Source organism: Schistocerca nitens, chromosome 9 (genome assembly GCF_023898315.1).
Source record: "Schistocerca nitens isolate TAMUIC-IGC-003100 chromosome 9, iqSchNite1.1, whole genome shotgun sequence".
NCBI classification, from domain to species: Eukaryota; Metazoa; Arthropoda; class Insecta; order Orthoptera; family Acrididae; genus Schistocerca; species Schistocerca nitens.
In genome coordinates this window covers 510,486,064-510,499,518 of record NC_064622.1, presented here as the reverse complement: position 1 = coordinate 510,499,518, position 13,455 = coordinate 510,486,064, and the positions used below count along the sequence as shown (strand labels likewise).

The window sequence follows — 13,455 nt, the reverse complement described above, 5'->3', positions numbered from 1 at the left end:
CTTTAAGTCACAGCCTTCATTAGAAAAACAAAGAGACACACACACACACACACACACACACACACACACACACAAGCAAGCACACCTCACGCATGCAGGGTTCTCTGCCAGCTGTCAGAGTAGTCTATCATATGTGCTTGCTTCCTGTTTGCAACTTAATGTGTCATTTTTATGGTAAGTAGCAATCTTATCTTTTCCTTACATTGTTGACATTCCAACCAGGAGTTTCCATTGTTTTATTTGGGATTAATAGTTTTTATACGTCAATGTTCTACTGAAAGTTGCTTTGTAAGAATTTACCTAAAGCAGTGCTGATTAAAGGTCATAGGAATACTAACTTTATTGGCCACATTGGATCTCTTGAGTCATTCCACATTCAGTTTTTCTTTGATTGGTTCATGCACTCTGCCCAGTACTGTTTCATTCCTTCTGACTGTAACTTTCTCTGTATGTCTTAAACCACTATTCTTGTTCAGCGTGTCATTTCTGTTGACAATTAGTGGTTATTAAGAAGAGTATTAATTTTATCCTTTTGCTTTGCATCTTTTGTCTGGAGTCCAGCTGACTTAAGATCTTGCAGAATATCTTGGCTTTATTACACTTCTGTCTTCTTTCCAAGGTTTCTTATCACACAATATTGTCACAATATGTCTCTCTGCAGTCACAAGATGTGGAAGAAATAAGTGTTTCATTTCTTCTTCATTGTGCTGATGACAGGGTGATGCTACACTGCATAGAAGTTACATAAATTATTTCATTTCATTAATAGTAAGTGAAAACAAAATTGTAATGAAATTCTAGATGTAGTGATAAGATAAATTCTGAAACAATTGTGTTATAAGTTTATAATTACAACCTTTAGGAGGTTGACCATTCTTATAACATGTATAAACAATATTCAAACAATCTGAAATTGAGAAGCTGAAGTCTTATTTTTGTCTTCAATGTAATGTACACTACTGGCCATTAAAATTGATACACCATGAAGATGATGTGCTACAGACACTAAATTTAACCGACAGGAAGAAGATGCTGTGATATGCAAATGATTAGCTTTTCAGAGCACTCACACAAGGATGGTGCCGGTGGCGACACCTACAACGTGCTGACATGAGGGAAGTTCCCAATCGATTTCTCATACACAAACAGCAGTTGACTGTGTTGCCTGCTGAAATGTTGTTGTGATGCCTCTTGTAAGGAGGAGAAATGTGTACCATCACGTTTCCGACTTTGATAAAGGTCGGATTGTAGACTATCGTGATTGCGGTTTATTGTATTGCGACATTGCTGCTCGCACTGGTCGAGATCCAATGACAGTTAGCAGAATATGGAATCGGTGGCTTCAGGAGGGTAATACAGAACGCCGTGCTGGATCCCAACGGCCTCGTATCACTAGCAGTCGAGATGACAGGCATCTTATCCGCATGGCTGTAACGGATCGTGCAGCCACGTCTCGATCCATGAGTCAACAGATGGGGATGTTTGCAAGACAATAACCATCTGCACAAACAGTTCAACGACGTTTGCAGCAGCATAGACTATCAGCTTGAGACCATGGCTGTGGTTACCCTTGATGCTGCATCACAGACAGGAGCGCCTGTGATGGTGTACTCAACGACGAATCTGGGTACACGAGGTGGCAAAACGTAATTCGTCATCGCCATATTGGCATATCACCCGGCATGGTAGTACGTGGTGCCATTGGTTACACGTCTCGGTCTCCTCTTGTTCACATTGACATCACTTTGAACAGTGGACGTTACATTTCACATGTGTTACTACCCGTGGCTCTACCCTTCATTTGATCCCTGCGAAGCCTTACTTGTCAGCAGGATAATGCAGGATCGCATGTTGCAGGTCCTGTACGGCCCTTTCTGGATACAGAAAATGTTCGACTGCTGCCCTGGCCAGCACATTCTTCAGATCTCTCATCAATTGAAAACGTCTGGTCAATGGTGGCCGAACAACATGGCTCGTCACAATACGCCAGTCACTACTCTTGATGAACTGTGGTACTGTGTAGAAGCTGCATGGGCAGCTGTACCTGTACATGTCATCCAAGCTCCGTTTGACTGAATTCCCAGGCGTATCAAGGCCGTTATTACAGCCAGAGGTGGTTGTTCTGGGTACTGATTTCTCAGGATCAATGCACCCAAATTGCGTGAAAATGCAATCACATGTCAGTTCTAGTATAATATATTTGTCCAATGAATACCCATTTATCATCTGCATTTCTTCTTGGTTTAGCGATTTTAATGGCCAGTAGTGTAATATCTGTAGTGTATCATCATCCCAAGTTTTAGAGTTTTATTATATGTACAGATTGATACTGATGTGAGAAAAATAGAACAATTCCGTAAACATTATGTTTCTTCTGATCTTGTGTGGAAGCCATAGAATGAATTGTGTGTGATGTGCTCTATGCTAAGACATGTCATCACTATCTTTCACACAGAAGATTTTAGAATTCACAGATCACCATCTTATCCTCACACCATAAGACATCAATCTCTCTTGACAATAAGTCAGTACCTTAAATAATCTCAGATGTTCTGCTGATTTGTACCTTTTGGGATTGGACCATCTCAGAGAAAAGAAAGGCAAAGTGGTTAACAGCTGCAGACTAATATTATTGTGTAAGAAATCATAATGTCTTAACGGCCATGCAGTAGGATTTAGGAATGCCTCAACTAATGACAAAACATTTTATTACTTCTGGTATGGCTCAGCAGGGTATGTTTTGTGATCAGACATATCTTTCTGAATGTGTAGGTCAGTGGTAGTCAAACTGGTCTCTACAGCACACTAGTTGATGTTCCAGCTTTCACGGTGTGTGGTAGCTGGTAGAGGTTTTAAAGACATTTTCATTTGGTTTGCGTAATGTTTTGATGTAAAGTATGTAGTTAGTAATTATTATTATTATTATTATTATTATATGTTTTAACTTGCTGTAACTCTGCTTTATAAATTTTATAAAGTTACTTCCCCAGTTCATAAATCACCGTTACTGTGGAACCGATGGTTGGTTAGAAAATTTTATTACTAGCAGAAATACAGAAGTGGGCTTCAGGTAAAAAAGTTGACTACCCCTAGTGTAGACAATCCCCTATTATTAACTAAACTTGTACCATTATGGAATTAGACAAAATGTCATGTACGCTATGTTGTTGAAAACCAACATATTGAGAAAAGCTATAAGTTATAGACAGAAACCAATCAAGAGGTATAAATCTATTTTATTCAAATTTCAGCTGTATAGGTTCTGAATCACGAAGTCCTGTTTTAGATGGCTATTACTTTTTTGCTGAGGTCTCATTTTCTGATCACTTAGTGATGTGGTGCCATGGAATTTGCTGTTAAGTGACAGAATCATAATATATTTGAAATATATCTTCCTACAATGTATTCTGTTACCTTGGCACAAATATGTGTGCCAGTACAGCTCTTTTAATAATAGTGCAATAAGCATTACTCTTCTTGCTAGGATACCACATACTATTATGAAGACTTCACAGTAATTGAGTTCACTTGAGGAATGAAAACAATAATTCATCAGTGTTCCTAGACTATAAAGATGTTCAAATACTTGTGTAACATACACTATTGGAAAAAAGTGCAACACCCTCATGGACATGGTCATTTTAATGACAAGTGAGATCACAGGTAGCTCATCATAACAAATTTGGATCAAATGAAACACATGTGTCTCAGTAAAGGGTGTGCAGTCACATCAATTCACTGTGTACACCCCCCCCCCCTCAAATGAAACACGTGTGTCTCAGTAAAGGGTGTGCAGTCATATCAATTCACTGTGTACCCCCCCCCCCCCCCCCTCCCCCCTGTGACAGACTGTCTCAAGGATGTTGTGCCTGTTGTTGCAGTTTGGCAGTGCTTCCTGCAGGCCCTATCATGTCATCATTTTCCATGTGTGTTTAATTGGAGAGAGATCTGGTGATCTTGCTGGCAACAGCAGTTGTTGTACACCATGAATATCATGTTGTGTCACAGAAGCCATATGTGAAAGTGAATTGTTCTGCTGAAAAACCACATCAGCAACCTGCTGAAGAAATTTCAGGTGTTGTTGTTGTTGTTGTTGCTGTTGTTGTGGGCTTCAGTCCAAAGACTGGCTTGAGAGCCAAGACTGGCTTGATGCAGCTCTCCATCCTACTCTATCCTGAGCAAGACTCTTCATCTTTGAGTAACTACTGCAACCTACATCCTTCTGAATCTACTTACTGTATTCATCTCTTTGGCTCCCTCTACGATTGTTACTGTCCATGCTTCCGTCCAATACTAAATTGGTGATCCCTTGATGCTTCAGAGTGTGTCCTACCACTCAATCTCTTCTTCTAGTCAAGTTGTGCCACAAATCCCTCTTCTCCTAATTTCCATTCAGTACCTCCTCATTAGTTATGTGATCTACTGATCTAATCTTCAGCATTCCTCTGTAGCACCAAATTTCAAAAGCTTCTATTATCTTCATCTCTAAACTGTTTATTGTCCATGTTTCACTTTCGTACAAGGCTACACTCCATACAGATACTTTTAGAAAAGACTTCCTGACATTAAATCTCTACTTGATGTTAACAAATTTGTCTTCTTCAGAAATTCTTTCCTTGCTATTGACAACCTACATAATGTATCCTCTCTACTTCAACGATCATCAGTTATATTGCTGTCCAAATGGCAAAACTCATCTACTACTTTAAGTGTCATTTCGTAATCTCATTCCCTCAGCATCACCTGATTTAATTTGACAACATTCCATTATCCTCATTTTGCTTGTGTTGATGTTCATCTTATATCCTCCTTTCAAGACACTGCCAATTCTCTTCAACTGCTCTTCCAAGTGCTTTGCTGTCTCTGACAGAATTACAACGTAATCAGCAGACCTCAAAAGTTTTATTTCTTCTCCCTGGATTTTAAATCCTACTCCAAATTTTCCTTTTGTTTCCTTTACCCGTGGTCTAGGAGTAGCGTCTTTGATTCATAATCAAAACGTCTTCGGTCCCGGGTTTGATCCCCGCCACTGCCTAAATTTTGATAAATAATCAGCATTGGCGGCCGAAGACTTCTGGCATAAGAAGTCAGCCTCATTCTGCCAATGGCCTTGTCAAAGAGGGCGGAGGAGCGGATAGAGGTTCAGGGCACTCTCTTGTCCTAGGGGTGGGAAATTGCCCCTAAAGGTGGAAGAATCAGCAATGATCAACAACATGAGGATGCAGAAGGCAGTGGAAACCACTGCATTAAAGACACGTAACGTGTATCCACGGGACATGTGGCCTGTAATTGAAGAAGTGTCATGATGATCTCTCCATTGGCAAAAGATTCTGGATTAGTCCCCCATTCGGATCTCCGGGAGGGGACTGCCAAGGGGGAGGTTACCATGAGAAAAAGATTGAATAATCAACGAAAGTATAACGTTCTACGAGTCGGGGCGTGGAATGTCAGAAGCTTGAACGTGGTAGGGAAACTAGAAAATCTGAAAAGGGAAATGCAAAGGCTCAATCTAGATACAGTAGGGGTCAGTGAAGTGAAGTGGAAGGAAGACAAGGATTTCTGGTCAGATGAGTGTCGGGTAATATCAACAACAGCAGAAAATGGTATAACAGGTGTAGGATTCGTTATGAATAGGAAGGTAGGGCAGAGGGTGTGTTACTGTGAACAGTTCAGTGACCGGGTTGTTCTAATCAGAATCGACAGCAGACCAACACCGACAACAATAGTTCAGGTATACATGCCGACGTCGCAAGCTGAAGATGAACAGATAGAGAAAGTTTATGAGGATATTGAAAGGGTAATGCAGTATGTAAAGGGGGACGAAAATCTAATAGTCATGGGCGACTGGAATGCAGTTGTAGGGGAAGGAGTAGAAGAAAAGGTTACAGGAGAATATGGGCTTGGGACAAGGAATGAAAGAGGAGAAAGACTAATTGAGTTCTGTAACAAGTTTCAGCTAGTAATAGTGAATACCCTGTTCAAGAATCACAAGAGGAGGAGGTATTCTTGGAAAATGCCGGGAGATACGGGAAGATTTCAATTAGATTACATTATGGTCAGACAGAGATTCCGAAATCAGATACTGGATTGAAGGCGTACCCAGGAGCAGATATAGACTCAGATCACACTATAGTAATGATGAAGAGTAGGCTGAAGTTCAAGACATTAGTCAGGAAGAATCAACACACAAAGAAGTGGGATACGGAAGTACTAATGAATGACGAGATATGTTTGGAGTTCTCTAACGCTATAGATACAGCAATAAGGAATAGCGCAGTAGGCAGTACAGTTGAAGAGGAATGGACATCTCTAAAAAGGGCCATCACAGAAGTTGGGAAGGAAAACATAGGTACAAAGAAGGTAGCTGCGATGAAACCATGGGTAACAGAAGAAATACTTCAGTTGATTGATGAAAGGAGGAAGTACAAACATGTTCCGGGAAAATCAGGAATACAGAAATACAAGTCGCTGAGGAATGAAATACATAGGAAGTGCAGGGAAGCTAAGACGAAATGGCTGCAGCAAAAATGTGAAGACATTGAAAAAGATATGATTGTCAGAAGGACAGACTCAGCATACAAGAAAGCAAAACAACCTTTGGTGACATTAAAAGCAACGGTGGTAACATTAAGAGTGCAACAGGAATTCCACTGTTAAATGCAGAGGAGAGAGCAGATAGGTGGAAAGAATACATTGAAAGCCTCTATGAGGGTGAAGATTTGTCTGATGTGATAGAAAAAGAAACAGGAGTCGATTTAGAAGAGATAGGGGATACAGTATTAGAATCGGAATTTAAAAGAGCTTTGGAGGACTTACGGTCAAATAAGGCAGAAGGGATAGATAACATTCCATCAGAATTTCTAAAATCATTGGGGGGAGTGGCAACAAAACGACTATTCACGTTGGTTTGTAGAATATATGAGTCTGGCGATATACCATCTGACTTTCGGAAAAGCGTCATCCACACAATTCCGAAGACGGCAAGAGCTGACAAGTGCGAGAATTATCGCACAATCAGCTTAACAGCTCATGCATCGAAACTGCTTACAAGAATAATATACAGAAGAATGGAAAAGAAAATCAAGAATGCGATAGGTGACGATCAGTTTGGCTTTAGGAAAAGTAAAGGGATGAGAGAGGCAATTCTGACGTTACGGCTAATAATGGAAGCAAGGCTAAAGAAAAATCAAGACACTTTCATAGGATTTGTCGACCTGGAAAAAGCGTTCGACAATATAAAATGGTGCAAGCTGTTCGAGATTCTGAAAAAAGTAGGGGTAAGCTATAGGGAGAGACGGGTCATATACAATATGTACAACAACCAAGAGGGAATAATAAGAGTGGACGATCAAGAACGAAGTGCTCGTATTAAGAAGGGTGTGAGACAAGGCTGTAGCCTTTCGCCCCTACTCTTCAATATGTACATCGAGGAAGCAATGATGGAAATAAAAGAAAGGTTCAGGAGTGGAATTAAAATACAAGGTGAAAGGATATCAGTGATACGATTCGCTGATGACATTGCTATCCTGAGTGAAAGTGAAGAAGAATTAAAAGATCTGCTGAACGGAATGAACGGTCTAATGAGTACACAGTATGGTTTGAGAGTAAATCGGAGAAAGACGAAGGTAATGAGAAGTAGTAGAAATGAGAACAGCGAGAAACTTAACATCAGGATGAAGTTAAGGAATTCTGCTACCTAGGCAGTAAAATAACCAATGATGGACGGAGCAAGGAGGACATCAAAAGCAGACTCGCTATGGCAAAAAAGGCATTTCTGGCCAAGAGAAGTCTATTAATATCAAATACCGGCCTTAATTTGAGGAAGAAATTTCTGAGGATGTACTTCTGGAGTACAGCATTGTATGGTAGTGAAACATGGACTGTGGGAAAACCGGAACAGAAGAGAATCGAAGCATTTGAGATGTGGTGCTATAGACGAATGTTGAAAATTAGGTGGACTGATAAGGTAAGGAATGAGAAGGTTCTTCGCAGAATCGGAGAGGAAAGGAATATGTGGAAAACACTGATAAGGAGAAGGGACAGGATGATAGGACATCTGCTAAGACATGAGGGAATGACTTCCTTGTTACTAGAGGGAGCTGTAGAGGGCAAAAACTGTAGAGGCAGACAGAGATTGGAATACGTCAAGCAAATAATTGAGAAGGTAGGTTGCAAGTGCTATTCTGAGGAAGAGGTTAGCACAGGAAGGAATTCGTTGCGGGCCGCATCAAACCAGTCAGTAGACTGATGACAAAATATATATATATATATATATATATATATATATATATATATATATATATATATATATCTAAAAAGAAAGATGATGAGACTTACCAAACAAAAGCGCTGGCAGGTCGATAGACACACAAACAAACACAAATATACACACAAAATTCAAGCTTTCGCAACAAACTGTTGCCTCATCAGGAAAGAGGGAAGGAGAGGGAAAGACGAAAGGATGTGGGTTTTAAGGGAGAGGGTAAGGAGTCATTCCAATCCCGGGAGCGGAAAGACTTACCTTAGGGGGAAAAAAGGACAGGTATACAATCACGCACACACACACATATCCATCCACACATACAGACACAAGCAGACATATGTCTGCTTGTGTCTGTATGTGTGGATGGATATGTGTGTGTGTGCGTGATTGTATACCTGTCCTTTTTTCCCCCTAAGGTAAGTCTTTCCGCTCCCGGGATTGGAATGACTCCTTACCCTCTCCCTTAAAACCCACATCCTTTCGTCTTTCCCTCTCCTTCCCTCTTTCCTGATGAGGCAACAGTTTGTTGCGAAAGCTTGAATTTTGTGTGTATATTTGTGTTTGTTTGTGTGTCTATCGACCTGCCAGCGCTTTTGTTTGGTAAGTCTCATCATCTTTCTTTTTAGATATATTTTTTCCACGTGGAATGTTTCCCTCTGTTATATATATATATATATATATATATATATATATATATATATATATATATATATATATATATATATATATATATAGAGGGAAACATTTCCTCCAAACCTCTCTCCCAATCCGAAACCTCTGTCCTATCCAAAGGCCTCACCTTCAGCCCCACTCCCAGATTCAACCAAACAGCCCTCGTCAAAGATTTATTGTCCTACACCCGTACTCTCTGCTGGAAATATCACTTTGCCACGAAGAAAAATTATCCTAATCCTACTCCTAATGATCCAACTCCCCAAAACACCATCCAAATTGAACCCTGCCTGGAACAGTTCCGTCCTCCGTCGCAGTGGGACCCACCTCCTCTTCCTCAAAATCACCCTCTCCAAACCTTCCAGGTATTTCTGACTTCCAGCCTTGCATCTCAATCCTTCTTAAAAAACCTTAATCCTACTCCCAACATCACCACTGCTGAAGCCCAGGCTATCCGTGATCTGAAGGCTGACCGATCCATCTTCATTCTTCCGGCGGACAAGGGTTCCACGACCGTGGTACTTGATCGTCGGGAGTATGTGGCTGAGGGACTACGTCAGCTTTCAGACAACACCACATACAAAGTTTGCCAAGGTAACCCCATTCCCGATGTCCAGGCGGAGCTTCAAGGAATCCTCAGAACCTTAGGCCCCCTGCAAAACCTTTCACCTGACTCCATCAACCTCCTGACCCCACCGACACCCCGCACCCCTACCTTCTACCTTCTTCCTAAAATCCACAAACCCAATCATCCCGGCCGCCCCATTGTAGCTGGTTACCAAGCCCCCACAGAACGTATCTCTGCCTACGTAGATCAACACCTTCAACCCATTACATGCAGTCTCCCATCCTTCATCAAAGACACCAACCACTTTCTCGAACGCCTGGAATCCTTACCCAATCTGTTACCCCCGGAAACCATCCTTGTAACCATTGATGCCACTTCCTTATACACAAATATTCCGCACGTCCAGGGCCTCGCTGCGATGGAGCACTTCCTTTCACGCCGATCACCTGCCACCCTACCTAAAACCTCTTTCCTCATCACCTTAGCCAGCTTCATCTTGACCCACAACTTCTTCACTTTTGAAGGCCAGACATACCAACAATTAAAGGGAACAGCCATGGGTACCAGGATGGCCCCCTCGTACGCCAACCTATTCATGGGTCGCTTAGAGGAAGCCTTCTTGGTTACCCAGGCCTGCCAACCGAAAGTTTGGTACAGTTTTATTGATGACATCTTCATGATCTGGACTCACAGTGAAGAAGAACTTCAGAATTTCCTCTCCAACCTCAATTCCTTTGGTTCCATCAGATTCACCTGGTCCTACTCCAAATCCCATGCCACTTTCCTTGACGTTGACCTCCACCTGTCCAATGGCCAGCTTCACACGTCCGTCCACATCAAACCCACCAACAAGCAACAGTACCTGCATTATGACAGCTGCCACCCATTCCACATCAAACGGTCCCTTCCCTACAGCCTAGGTCTTCGTGGCAAACGAATCTGCTCCAGTCCGGAATCCTTGAACCATTACACCAACAACCTGACAACAGCTTTCGCATCTCGCAACTACCCTCCCGACCTGGTACAGAAGCAAATAACCAGAGCCACTTCCTCATCCCCTCGAACCCAGAATCCCCCACAGAAGAACCACAAAAGTGCCCCACTTGTGACAGGATACTTTCCGGGACTGGACCAGACTCTGAATGTGGCTCTCCAGCAGGGATACGACTTCCTCAAATCCTGCCCTGAAATGAGATCCATCCTTCATGAAATCCTCCCCACTCCACCAAGAGTGTCTTTCCGCCGTCCACCTAACCTTCGTAACCTGTTAGTTCATCCCTATGAAATCCCCAAACCACCTTCCCTACCCTCTGGCTCCTATCCTTGTAACCGCCCCCGGTGTAAAACCTGCCCCATGCACCCTCCCACCACCACCTACTCCAGTCCTGTAACCCGGAAGGTGTACACGATCAAAGGCAGAGCCACATGTGAAAGCACCCACGTGATTTACCAACTGACCTGCCTACACTGTGATGCATTCTATGTGGGAATGACCAGCAACAAACTGTCCATTCACATGAATGGACACAGGCAGACAGTGTTTGTTGGTAATGAGGATCACCCTGTGGCTAAACATGCCTTGGTGCACGGCCAGCACATCTTGGCACAGTGTTACACCGTCCAGGTTATCTGGATACTTCCCACCAACACCAACCTATCCGAACTCCGGAGATGGGAACTTGCTCTTCAATATATCCTCTCTTCCCGTTACCCACCAGGCCTCAATCTCCGCTAATTTCAAGTTGCCGCCACGCATACCTCACCTGTCATTCAACATCATCTTTGCCTCTTCACTTCCGCCTCGACTGACATCTCTGCCCAAACCCTTGGTCTTTAAATATGTCTGCTTGTGTCTGTATATGTGTGGATGGATATGTGCGTGTGTGCGAGTGTATACCTGTCCTTTTTTCCCCCTAAGGTAAGTCTTTCCGCTCCCGGGATTGGAATGACTCCTTACCCTCTCCCTTAAAACACACATCCTTTCGTCTTTCCCTCTCCTTCCCCTCTTTCCTGATGAGGCAACAGTTTGTTGTGAAAGCTTGAATTTTGTGTGTGTGTTTGTGTGTCTATCGACCTGCCAGCGCTTTCGTTCGGTAAGTCACATCATCTTTGTTTTTACATATATTTTTCCCACGTGGAATGTTTCCCTCTATTATATTGATATCAGTAATTTGAACCCAACAATTACATTTGTTATTGTCACTGTTGCATTTCGAAATCTTTTCTGTCCACTTATTTTCTCTTTCTGTTTTTGCCAGTAGTTTCACTTTGTATTCACCTTCTCCTTTTTACCGTAATCTGCTATACAATTTTATCCCGCCTATATATACTTAATAATACGTAAGGCCGGTATTACACTATCAAATTTCTTTGTCAAAGATTTGATCAAAGATGTGATCCAATATTCCGTCCAATATATTTGACAAAGATCTTTGACGTAGCGCTACAAGGGGTATTACACTGTCATCAAATTTTTCGTCAAAGTTCAAGATGGCTGACAACAACTTGTTATTAACCGCAGCAGTTCTATGTACTCCAATTGCATTGTGTGCACATGCGGAAAAGAAGTGGGGGGGAAAAATGGAACCATACATACGAGGTTGACAGTTTTAAAAGTCCTGGGATTACAACTTGATAATAAATTCAGTTGGGAGGAGCACACCACAGAACTGCAGAAACGCCTTAACAAATCTGTATTTGCAATTCGAGTGTTAGCAGACATAGGCAACATAAAAATGAAAAAGCTTGCATACTTTCATTCCATAATGTCATATGGGATAATATTTTGGGGTAAATCTTCAAGTCAAACAAAAGTTTTCAAGGTCCAAAAGCGTGTAATACATATTATTTGTGGAGTAAATTCACGGACCTCCTGCAGAAACCTCTTCAAAGAACTGGGTATACTAACTACTGCCTCTCAGTATATTTACTTCTTAATAAAATTTGTCGTAAATAATATATCTCTTTTTCCAACAAACAACTCAGTTCATACATACAATACCAGGAACAAAAATGATCTGCACAAGGACTTAAAAGCACGTACTTTAGTTCAAAAAGGGGTCCACTACTCAGGAACACTCATCTGCAATAATTTGCCAGGAAACATAAAAAATTTAGTTAGAAATAAAGATCAGTTTATCAGTATAAAAGGAGCCTGAAAGACTTACTACTGGCCAACTCCTTCTACTCCATTGGCGAAATTTTTAATAGAAACAAATGATGTATTGTATTTATTCATACTATTAGTATTTTTATTTCAGCTTAAAAAAAAATCAACATGTTCCACATCCACGAGGATCTCCTCAGCACGGATCTATGGAACGAAAAACTAATCTAATCTGGGTGAAGCTGTGGGTTTTACGACGACACGATAAAAGCATTCAACAAAACTTGTTACGTGAGCTTACAGTGGAAGACGTCAAGTCGTACATCAATTACTTACGAATGGATGAGCATACATTTCTGTATGTGCTCAATGAAGTGTATCCTCATATCACAAAGCACAATTTTCACTTAAGAACTGCTACATCTTCAGAAGACAGGCTCACTATAACACTCCGATTCCTTGCTACAGGAGAGGGTTATGTTAGGTTAGGTCTCCAATCTTCTTAATCTATTTTTGTATTCAGGGTGCCTCACGTTGTAAAGCGCCTCATCAGCTTCAGACATCTCTATTAATTCTGTAGTTGTCAGCACACACCAATTGTATTTACCGGCAATGGTTATAAAAACACTACAGATGACAGAACGCTGCAGCGATGCTAGCGCTCCGCGTGGTAACATATCGCATTGCAGTGAACAGAAGACAAGCGATTTCTCTGATCAAATATACGGCCTCGGCCTAGATTTGATCAAATATTGGACGACATTTGTCAAAGATCCCTATTACACTATCAAATATCTTTGACAAAGATATTGGACAAAGATATTGGACAAAGAAATTTGATAGTGT

General features: G+C 41.6%; 1 protein-coding gene across 3 annotated transcripts in view; it reads left to right on the top strand.

The window, feature by feature from the left end:
• Positions 1-13,455, top strand: part of LOC126203686 (GDP-D-glucose phosphorylase 1) — an 89,082-nt gene that overhangs the window by 42,847 nt on the left and 32,780 nt on the right. The gene's annotated exons all lie outside the window — the stretch shown is intronic.